General features: G+C 38.1%; 2 long non-coding RNA genes across 2 annotated transcripts; one reads left to right on the top strand and one right to left on the bottom strand.

Moving 5' to 3' along the window:
* The first annotated feature begins 8,024 nt into the window (after nt 1-8,024).
* Nucleotides 8,025-8,989, top strand: LOC113636193. The gene is made up of 3 exons (XR_003438986.2): nt 8,025-8,180; nt 8,340-8,535; nt 8,628-8,989. It is a non-coding gene; the product is annotated as an uncharacterized LOC113636193 (long non-coding RNA).
* Nucleotides 8,990-8,992: 3 nt separating this feature from the next.
* Nucleotides 8,993-11,210, bottom strand: LOC113636192. Its single transcript, XR_003438984.2, has 3 exons — nt 10,921-11,210; nt 9,647-10,530; nt 8,993-9,512 (listed from the first exon to the last, which is right to left on the bottom strand). It is a non-coding gene; the product is annotated as an uncharacterized LOC113636192 (long non-coding RNA).
* Nucleotides 11,211-11,915: the final 705 nt, after the last annotated feature.

Here is an 11,915-nt window from a genome sequence, read left to right as displayed (position 1 = left end):
TACCCCAGAACCTTCCCATGTTCAAAGAAATATTCCCCGAGTCCCCCTTTATGGCTGATGTTATGTCTGTACCAAGAGATTTTCTGTACTAACAGAAACCTGGGACCCTGTTAGGATATATTTATAAACATGAGCCTTGTCACAGTGGTTGTGGAGGTGGTGCTGCCACTATCTTTAGTGAATTTCTTACTGTTATCAGAGAACAACAAATTTGTCTCACAAATGTTTTAGTGTCAACACATAGACAATAAAAATAATTTGAGAATAAAAAAATCCGGTGAGTCCTGTGAGTCTAGTGAATCTCAACAGTTTATACTGTAAGTATAGAGGAACAAGCCAAAACTGATTGACACACTAATCGATAGCACAAACAGTGAGAGAGACCCAAAAGCACTTGAGACATCAGATTGTCACAAATATCTCATCATCCTCTACCCCAGAGATGGCTATGACACGGCTCACAAAAACTGGTATTTTACAACCTCCTATACACCTTGATAACAGATTTGAAGCATTAATTAATTTGGGTGAGAAATCCCCAGATGTGATTGAACATGGATTGCATCAGCCAGCAGCTAACATTTCAACTAACAGGTGCAAGAAAGAAGGTTGAGCAGACAGCGGCATTCAGCTCAGAGTGCAGCCGAGCCCAGGACCCTGATAGTGGGTGACTCCATCAGAAATATTACTGATATATTGATATATTGCTGCTTTCCTCAAACAACCGTTTCTAATGTAAACAAGGGACTTTGGAACATTCTAATGGAACACAAGACTGCAAATCTTATCAACATCCATGTGGGGAAAGATGATATTTGGAAAGAGCAGTCAGAACTCCTAAAGAAGAATTTTAGTAAACTTATCAAAACAAAATACTCTCCGGCCTTTTTTGAAGAGTTCACAGAACTGTTATCAGTGATTTGTTCAGAGTTTGACAGTTTTGCTCTTGCAGGAGATTTTAATATTCACATAGAAAATACACTTTTGACCTGATTCAGCATGTGCATGGACTCACACACAATTGTGGACACACTATAGATTTACTTATCAGTAAGAGTCTAAACATTTCATCCATTGTTATTAAGGATGTAGCACTATGTGATCACTTCTGTATTTTCTTTGATGTATTGATCTCTGCTACCACTGAATCTAGATCATTCCCTGTCAGAAAGAGATGCATTAACATTAATGAAAGCTATATCTTCAATGCCAAGCATTTCTGCAGACTCTGTTGATCTTCTCATGGAGTCCTTTAACTCAAAATTAAGAATGTCATTGAAGACACTGCACCCGCCCCAAACACACACACCTCACACTATGCTATTGCGCTAATGGACTGTCTAAACTAAAACTTCTGATCACTTGTACATTTGCTCAATCACATCATACAATTCGTTATTGCACTAATGGACTGTTACATAAAATCATGCTCATTTGCACACTTGCTCTCCTTTTTTGCATTGTTGCTCACTTTTGCCTTACCATTGTATATACACACCTAATTTCTGTTCATAATAACAGTAATATATTATATTATGATCATAGTACATATCCTCCTGTATATTTCGTTATGCACACAACTGTAAATCACTCCATATTATCACTTAATTAACTTATTTAAACCTTGTATAAACTGTATATTCTGCACTTGCTACTATTGCACTCTGGTTAGACCTAAACTGCATTTCGTTGCCTTGTACTTGTACATGTGTAATGACAATAAAGTTAAATCTAATCTAATCTAATCTAATCTAATCTAATCTAATCTAATCTAAAGACAGACTTCATGTTTTCAATGTGAAACTCACCACAGCAAGACAGAAGTTTGTCTCAAACCTTATAAACAGTAACCTATAAAACAGATTAACAAACTCCCCAAGTCAGATTACCAGTGAAAATACATTTTGAAAGTTAATGCAATGAGTTTGTCTCCTTCTTTCAGAGAAGATCAATAATATCAGAAAGGTGATTAGTACATCCTCAGGTTATGCAGAGGACAGAAAGATTCAACTGCAATCTCAAAAAGATGTCACTAAGTCTGCTTTTGAAGCAATTGATACAGTAGCAAAACTTTGGAAGAAATAGTACAGAACCATAAATCCTCAACCTGATATCATGAAACACTTCCCACATCTTTTTTCAAAAGTGTGTTCAACTGTTTAGAACAGTTCTCTTAGAAGTGCTGAACACCTTAATTCTTACTGTGAATTTTCCAAACTCCCTGAAAACTGCAGTTGTTAATCCCCCTCTGAAAAAGAGCAATCTTTATAACACCACATTGTGCAACTGTAGACCAATATCAAATATTCATTTTATAGGCAAGATAATTGAAAAGGTAGTTTTTATTCAGTTGAACAACTACTTAATTTCAAATGGATACCTGGACAATTTTCAATCTGGTTTCAGACAGCATCACAGCACAGAGACATTGCTCATTAAGATAATAAATGATATTCCCCTAAATTCTGATTCTGGCAAAATATCGGTGCTGGTACTACTAGATCTTAGTGCTGCATTTGACACTGTCGATCATAACATTCAAAGTATAACAAAGTAGATAGATAGATAGGTAGGTAGATAGATAGATATATAGATAGAGAGAGAGAGAGAGAGAGAGAGAGAGAGAGAGAGATACTATAGATAGATAGATAGATAGATAGATAGATAGATAGATAGATAGATAGATAGATAGATAGATAGATAGATAGATAGATAGATAGATAGATATACCTTTATTTTGTCACAGATACATTAGAGCAAAGTGAAGATCTTTCTTCACATACCTCAACTTTGGAGGTTGGGGTCAGTCATGATACAGCACCCCTTGAAGCGAGGATTAAGGGAACTAACTAATCCCTCATTTCTGTTTTCTTCTTCCCCCCAAAAAGCCATGGGATAATGGAGAAACATTCTGTCTGCCATGCTCTTGGGACCATGCCACTGGACCGCAAATGCAAATGGGTAGAGCAGGTGCTGCAACAGGAAGCAAGTGAACACCAGCATGCACTAGCATGCAGGAGCTGGCCCAGAGTGTTAAGATGGCCAGTAGTCTCCCCAACCCTGTCCACGACACTCGACACCTGCTTGCCAAAATGACCACCAAAGATGATGTGGAGGCATTTCTGGAGACTTTTGAGCATACTGCAGAACGGGATGGCTGGTCCAAGCATGACTGGGTGGAATTGTCAGCTCCCCTCCTCACCAGGGAGGCACCAAATATGCCTGTTTCTAGGTCACGACTAGCTGGGGCTTGCCCCAATGATGGCTGCTGCCACGGAGACAAGGACCCTGCAAAAACCCAAAGCCAAAGCGTCGGAGGGCAAAGAAGAAAGGGCGCCTCCTCCCCAGGTGAGACCACGAGCCTGATTAACACTCTGTTATCAGCCCACCCAGGAGGGGAGTTTTGAGAAGGAGCAAAAGAAGGGTGACCACATAAAACACTGCTGGTACCAGGTGCTGTGAGTCAGGGAGGTGAGCCCCACAACTTACTGGTCGTGCCCCGGACCTGGACCGCCTTCCTACTGCACCTGGCCCACTTGCACCCACTAGGGGACTATGGAATAAAAACACTGTCAATAATAATCGTACGTAATTCAAAGCATTGTGTGTAAATTTTAATTTAGTTGTGCGTAATTTAAAACTATTGTACGTAATTATGTTTTTTGTGGAGTTGGATCCCAAAATCTACGGCTACGACAGTTTACAGATACGAGATTTTGTGTGTTTGTTCAAATACAACTCCAAAATGTACGACTATGACAGTTTACAGACACAACGCTTGTTTTCACAACACCTCTTTTTTACACACGAAAACAGTCTGCGAAACAACTGTCAAAAATACGTCATCACCTTCACAGGCATTACTATCCGAGGGAAGATGAATCGATTCCACGAAGCGCGCATGCGCCCCGCCCTCTTCTAAACCACTCATAGAAACCACTGGTGCCGAAATGGTGGGTTAGTTATCACTCATAACAGAGAGAAATTTGTGCTAACACAGATGTTTTATACTGACATATAGTTCTGTATCGCTGAATCCTAGTATAACTCCTAGGTTTGAAGTGCTCCGCGGAATTAGGCAGGGATGCCTGATTTCTCCCAAACTGTTTATTCTAGCCACTCAATCACTTATATTACTCATTAATCATAACCCCCATTTGCATGGGATCTCAATATTTGACAAGCAATTTAAAATTAGTCAATTTGCAGACGACACAGCAATCCTTTTAAAGAATAAATTCATGGTTGATTGCCCTAAATTCAGTCTCGATTTTCCCTAAAGCTTCAGGATTTACCCTTAATATTAAAAAATGTGAGCTACTTCCCATTCACTCATCAACGGACTCTATCATCTCTTCAATTTAGGTTAAAGACAAAGTGAAATATTTAGGAATAGTTTTATCTAAAAATGCTATTAGAAGAGAAGACGTTAACTTTTCTAACCAGTTAATAGATATGAGGAAATCTTTGAGCTATTTCCAAAATAATCTATCCATGCCACTCCCTGTATGTTTCTACAGTTATTGTTAAGAAAGCTAATTCGATCGTTTTCCAATTTCTGTGGAAAAACAAAACTCATTATATTAAGAAATCACAGCTGGTTAAAGACTATGATATGGGTGGTATTAAATGACATTCAAGATTAATTCGTTGAAAGCATATCGGTGGCTTAGTGGTTAGCACGTTCGCCTCACAGCTCCAGGGTTGGGGTTCGATTCCCTATGCTATTACTTATACTGCTTAGTTCATCTTGCTTCCATATTAGTTAGTAGTATTAAGCTCACTGTTAATGCAGTACTACCTATTACTTCCTGCATAGTCACTCATTACCAACAGACCATTATTTTATTGTTATTAGTGATAACTAACCCGCCATTTCGACACCAGTGGTTTCTATGAGTGGTTTAGAAGAGGGCGGGGCACATGCGCGCTTCCTGGAATCGATTCATCTTCCCTCGGATAGCAATGCCTGTGAACGTGATGACGTATTTTTGACAGTTGTTTCGCAGACCGTTTTCGTGTGTAAAAAAAGAGGTGTTGTGAAAACAAGCGTTGTGTCTGTAAACTGTCATAGTCGTACATTTTGGAGTTGTATTTGAACAAACACACAAAATCTCGTATAATCTTGGCCGTCCATGTTTGAGTTTGCTTGTTTCAAAACAGTTCCCCAAGACCCATGCCCCAATGCCCATGAACTGTCCAGATCTTCTCCTTTACCTAAGAAAAGCTATTCATAAAAAGCTAGACTAAACAAATGTGTTTTTAGCCTGGACCTAAACACTGAGACTGTTTCTGAGACCTGGACACTAATTGGAAATCTGTTCCATAACTGTGGGCCTCTGTCAAATCAAATCAAGTCAAAGTTTATTTATAGAGCACTTTTTTTTAAATAGCAGGTGTTCACCAAAGTGCTGTACAAACAATATAAAATAAACAATAGAACTAAAAAGCATATAATAATAATAATAATAATAATAATAATAATAATGAAAAACAATATAAAATGCAATAAATACAATAATAATGAGTAACAAAGGGGGGCACGGTGGCTTAGTGGGTAGCACGTTCGCCTCACACCGCCAGGGTCGGGGTTCGATTCCCGCCTCCGCCTTGTGTGTGTGGAGTTTGCATGTTCTCTCCGTGCCTTGGGGGTTTCCTCCCCCGGTCCAAAGACATGCATGGTAGGTTGATTGGCATCTCTGGAAAATTGTCCGTAGTGTGTGATTGCGTGAGTGAATGAGAGAGTGTGTGTGCCCTGCGATGGGTTGGCACTCCGTCCAGGGTGTATCCTGCCTTGATGCCCAATGACGCCTGAGATAGGCACAGGCTCCCCGTGACCCGAGAAGTTCGGATAAAGCGGTAGAAGATGAATGAATGTATGAATGAATAATGAGTAACACACATTATTAAAAAGAACTCCTAACAGGTAACTCTCATACTGCATTGTATGCTGCACCTGTTATGAGAGCTCCCTCTGCTGGCCTGCAGAGGATTTGCTGCACTTTAGCATCAGGACTCTATTTCCCACAATTCATTGCACCACCTACTCAGCACACCTGTTTCCTATTTGCAATCACCTGGTTTGCAATCAGAACTCCTGGATGTCGTAAAGTATTGTTAGCATTCTGAGCGTATTATCGGTTCCGTCTTTTGCCTTGTTTTGACCTTTGCCCGTTTTCGTGTTTATGAATGTTTGCTACCTGCCTTGACCCACGCCTGGATTATTGAATACTGTTTTTGGATTTCATCTGATATTCCTGTTTGCCTGATGTTTGAACCTTGCCTGTTTTGGAATTCGCCTAATAAACCAGCATTTGGATCTAACCTGTTTCACGTGCATGACAGCACCATACAAATACGTTTTTAAATGTGATTATTCCAGAGTTTGGGGGCCGCTACTGCAAAGGCACTGTCATCTCTGCTTTTTAATCTTGCATTGGGGGTACTAAAAGCAGTTGCCCAGCAGACCGAAGTGCTCTGGATTGAGCATATGGCTTTAATAGATCTGAGAGATATTTAGGACCAAAATTATTCAATGATTTAAAAACTAAAAGTAAAATCTTGAAATCAATTCTAAAATGAACGGGAAGCCAATATAGGTATAAAATGTTCTCGTTTGAGTGTCCCCGTTAATAAACATGCACTTGGAGAAAAGAAAACAAGACCCGCAAATCCGTGATCACGGTTTTGTAATTCGTTCCCTCAGTTTATAAACCGTACACACGGATTATTAAACTGTTCCTTCAGTTTATAAATCGTACTCACGGATTAATAAACCGTACGCACAAGATAACAATCCGTGCTCTCAGATTTGTAAACCGTACCCTCAGTTTTTGTAATCCGTACTCACAAATTCATAAACCGCGCGCACGCTTTCGCAATCCGTAGCCACGGTTTTGCAAACTGTACTCACGGATTTGTAGCCCCTCCCTCATTTCAGACATCTGTAATCCACAAGCACGACAACAGCTCCAAAAGCAATGTGTTTAAGCTTCATTTTTTTAAAATGGAGAATTTCCTTAATTTTCTAAAATATGATAGATAGTTGGATGACCTTACTGTGTCAACTTTTCAAGAGGAGAAGGTAAAAACCAATACAATACGAATAATGCACAGATTCTTTGGCTTAATACAATTCAATTACTTCAATTAATTCAATTACTTAAATAGTATTTCTTAAAATGTCTTCTTTTGTGTTCCACAGAAGAAAGTCAATTACAGGTTTTAAACAACATGAGGGTCATTAACCCTTTAAAACATATATAAAGCTTTTGCTGGCTGATTATCTTGCAAAAATTAAAAATTAAATTATTTTTCCTCTTTCTTTTAGATTGACTCCAATGCAGTCAATAGTATGTCAGATGAACAGCTTTTGACCTATGTTAAGAGCAGCTTTTGACACAAAGTTAAGACTTCGCAGGGGAAACATTTTCCAAGATCTTAATGCAGCTTTTACAGATGGCTTAGTATATGTCAATGATTGTCTTATAGAAATTGAGATGGTCCTACCTAATGGTAGCACAGAGAAAGGAGAAGACAATGTTGGAATTTTTAGAGATGCATTGAATGAGTATTGGGGTACATTTATCATGAAAGTACATCAGGAAACACACTAAAAGTACCCATGACAAGGCATGATATGAAAGATGAATGGGAAAATGTAGCTAAAGTGATGGTTCTTGGTTATAACCCTGTTCAATACTTTCCCATTGTGCTGTCCAAGCCTTTTCTGTGTTATTGTCTTAGACTTAACATTATTGAGGATGAGCTCTTAACAGCATTTCTGGAGATAGTTTCTCAAGAGGAAAAGCAGCTTGTTGAAGAAGCAATGAGAGACTTTACATCTGTCTCTGAATGAGAAGAATGGGTTGAATTCTTGGAAGCTCATGATGTGAAACTTCTTATCACTGAGAAAAATGCCAAGCAGATCTTACTTGATGTGGCACACAAAGAAATTGTGCAAGATCCAGCTTACATAGCAGAATGTTGGAGTCCGGTGTTGAAAAAACTGGGTTGAAATGAATTGATGATGAGCCTTACTCCAACAGCAAGAAAAGTTATAGCCATATTACAACATGAAACACTTAATAACAGAGAATGCCAGGTCATGGATTATCTAAAGAGGTTCATCAAGCACTGTAGTGATGTTCGGCTCAGGAAATTTCTGCGTTTCTGCACAGGTGTTTTGTTTCTTTCATTATATTTATTAAAAATATAGTTTTATATTACATACAACTGTAAAATCATATACTTTAATAAACTGTTATGCATTTGTGCTGTTGTGCACTGTTAAATTGTTTGTATACATTTGAAATTGTTAATACATTTTTTCTTGGTAGGAGCTGACCTCCTTGTTGCAAGGTTTATTCATGTCCGATTTGTGCAGCCACAAACTTCCTTCACAAGATCTCCCCAGTCCCACACCTGTGGATGTGTGTTAGAAGTTCCAAACAATTATACTTCATACCCTGAGCTTGCAGAGGAGTTCATAAACATCCTTGATGCAAACATATGGGTGATGGATATTGTGTAAAGGTAAGGATGCCAATAATATCAAAGGATGGGTCAGTTATATTCCTTAATTAGACATGCTTTTATCTATATCTGTCTATCTGTGTTTATCCTAGGTTGTCAGACAGTATGTGCAGCAGGATATGACTGTTTCTTTGTATCATTCACAGTCTCCATCTCAAACACAGTGTCCTGATATAAACCTTTTATCCTGCACAAGATAATGTTTCATAAAATCCCAGATGTTCTTACAGCAGTGTTACAATGTGATATATGTGTTACACAGCGCATACAGATTCACATTCAGTTTAAATGTACTTATGTTTTCAGAATTTACACTGTCTAAATAGTATTCCTACAATACAGTATATTGTAAGAAAAAGTTTAATGTTTAAAATTTAATGTTGAAATATTATTCATTAGGAGTTCATTAATTAATACTATTCAACTGACTACAGTTTTAAAAAATAAAGAAAATGAATCAAAAAGAAAGCTGTCTCCTTTTATTAAACTATGCATATGAAGTATACAAGACTTTATCAATAACATTTAAGACATATCTACATCTGTGAAATGAATGGAACTCTAATAATAATAATTTAATGAAAGAACTGTCTGTTAAACTGTCCATAACAACTTTTTAGTGCTAATGGCTTAACATGTCTTTATCTCACAATATTTAACACTGTAGTAAGCTGTTGTCTTAGTGCAAGATACAGATTAAGTGCTGTAAACCTTTCCTTGGGAATACGAAGCTGGTGTTGTGCCATGATGTGTGAACACTGGGTGAAAATGTCCTCATCACAAGGGATGTCAGACCGATGGATACATTGATCACAGGTGTCACAGTCTTCCACTGGCACTTGGCTTATGTAGTCTTCTGTCTCATATAATTCAGGAAGGGTGTACATGACATCCGGCCGACCATGGGGTACAAGGCTATTTCTTAATGGACGAATCAGGTGGCTATTCCACGTGTCTTTGGTCAAATCCAGCTCTTCCTGTAAAAGCCATAAAAAGTATTGTGTATTATCTCTCTCTCTGTTTCATGGGCCTTGTAAACCCTATCAAATAAACAAAATGATGTGTATTTAAAAATGTATTTAAAAATGCACCGTGTGTGTTCAATATTTACCTGGATCAAACCCAGGAAACAGAATAACACAAGGTTCTTGTCCAGAAAGCTGCCATCGAAGTAGCCTTCATCTTTAATGTGGTGAAAATATTCAAGCCATAAATCCACACATTCTTTTCTAAGAATACCCCACCAGCTCTCAATTCTTTGGTTGGCTGTACTTTTGCCATAGATGAAGCTTCTTTCTCCAGCAAGTTGATCGGCATCACCACGTCACAAGTACCTTTGAACGTCCCTAGTAACACTATTTTCTGTTCCCATGTCTACTCTCAGGATTTGAGGCGAGCCACCAAAAGCTCTTACTGTTTCAAGGAAGTAACCTCCTATGACTTTAGGGTCACTGCTTGTGCAATATGCATTCAGCCATAGTATTTTCCTTGAAAATCCATCAATAGCCCCATTGATACATATGTCAAATGGCTTCAATTTGTTGTAAGTGTCAACATGCCACACAAAATTGGGGCCTTTTGAAAAGTACACTCTCCTGTGCAGTCTTCTTTTTCTTCGCATTTCTGTGCCCAGTGGATCAAGAGTTGACAGAATGGCGCGGATGTCTTCTTTGCGCACATGAAATCCTCTTTCCCTGCATTTACTATACATCCATCTATATCCATGCAATGGTCCTGAGCCTTGGAGCTCCTCCCTTACAAACTGAATAACATTAAATAAGTTGTCAAAATGTTTTCTTCGAAATAGTCCATTTCTATTTAGGATTTTTTTAAGTGTCTTCATGCTGATACTAATTCCATGTTTAACACTTAAACATTTAAGGATTTCTTTATAATGTAGACCCAGGTCAAAGTAATACTGAATTAGACTAAATCTGTCCATCCTATCCCAGGAATAATCTGATGTCAAGGTTGATGGAGGCCAGCTTTAAACACCTAAGAGTAAACAGAGAGAGAGAGAGAGAGAGAGAGAGAGAGAGAGAGAGAGAGAGAGAGAGAGAGAGAGAGAGAGAGAGAGAGAATTGGTCTGTTATATTCATTAATTATAGCCTATTTACCTAATATTATCTAATAATTAGATAATTATATATCTGTCTGTTGTGTTTCTTCTAGGTGGTCAGGCAGCATGTGAGGACTATTTCTTTCTTAACACAGTTGGGCAGTATTCTGTACAATCTATTTAAAATAAACATTGATTCATAAACACACACATATATACATGATATACATTATCCGTTGTCTATTATCCGTTACGATGGCGAATTTAAGCATGCAGTGAATATACATTGATTAGTATAGAATAACCAGATAATATTAACAACGTACCCGGAATCTTGTTCTGTTGTCGTGCTTGTGGATTACAGATGTCTGAAATGAGGGAGGGGCTACAAATCCGTGAGTACGGTTTATAAACTGAGGGGACGAATTACAAATCCGTGAGTACGGATTGCGAGTCTTGTTTTCTTTTCTTCAAAGGGTGACCAGGCGGGCTCCGTAGTTTTTTCATCAGCTGTTACGCCTTTAAAATATTCAGAACGAGTTCGCGGCTTCGCGCTGTTGCTCGTTACAGGTCTCATACGCCTGTTTGTATACACCTAATTGTATTGCTTCCGCTAAAGAACATAGTGCGCTCCGTCTCTACGGTTAGAACCCTGTGTGTCCATGGCAACGCTCTGTTTTACATTTCAACGGTGTGTTATAGTTAGCAGGGGTCTGTTATAAAGAAATAAAATAGTGTGTGCGTAGAAAAAATTCGTCCACACGCCGCTCAAAAAAAAAAAAAAAAAAGAAAAGAAAAGAAAAAAAAATCCTGAGCGCAAGTCCATCGTCTAGGCGGCTTTTTGTGTTGAATGATATTTCCTGTCGCTACGCAGGCGCTTTTATTGTACATGACAGCTTATGTCCCGATGACCGGTCTTTTACATTACGATTAAAAGCAGTATCAATAAAGTAAAACATGTGATGTGCAGTCAAGTTCGAGTGTATGCACTGTTTAAACGAGTGTTCTCAACTTCTCACTGATTCTTTTGTGATTCGCGGAGTTTTGACAAGTTTTATAGCATTGATATTGTTTCTTATTCAAAAGTGGTGACAGAAAAAACTCCCCTATCACAATCACAACATAATCAAAATTAATAATTAGGCTTAAAAGCAAATGTATATGTAAGGGAATCAAGTTTAATAATTACATGTAATATTGCTCCAAATATTATCAATAATGGTGTGTGCAATACCATGTATAACTTGCATTTAAGTTGGTAATTTATGTGTGTTGGTAATTTATGTGTATGTGTGTGTGTGTGACACATACACATAAATTA

The sequence above is a fragment of the Tachysurus fulvidraco genome, chromosome 17 (genome assembly GCF_022655615.1).
Source record: "Tachysurus fulvidraco isolate hzauxx_2018 chromosome 17, HZAU_PFXX_2.0, whole genome shotgun sequence".
Lineage (NCBI taxonomy): Eukaryota > Metazoa > Chordata > Actinopteri > Siluriformes > Bagridae > Tachysurus > Tachysurus fulvidraco.
Note: the sequence above shows the minus strand (reverse complement) of the source record. Positions and strands in the feature narration are given on the sequence as shown.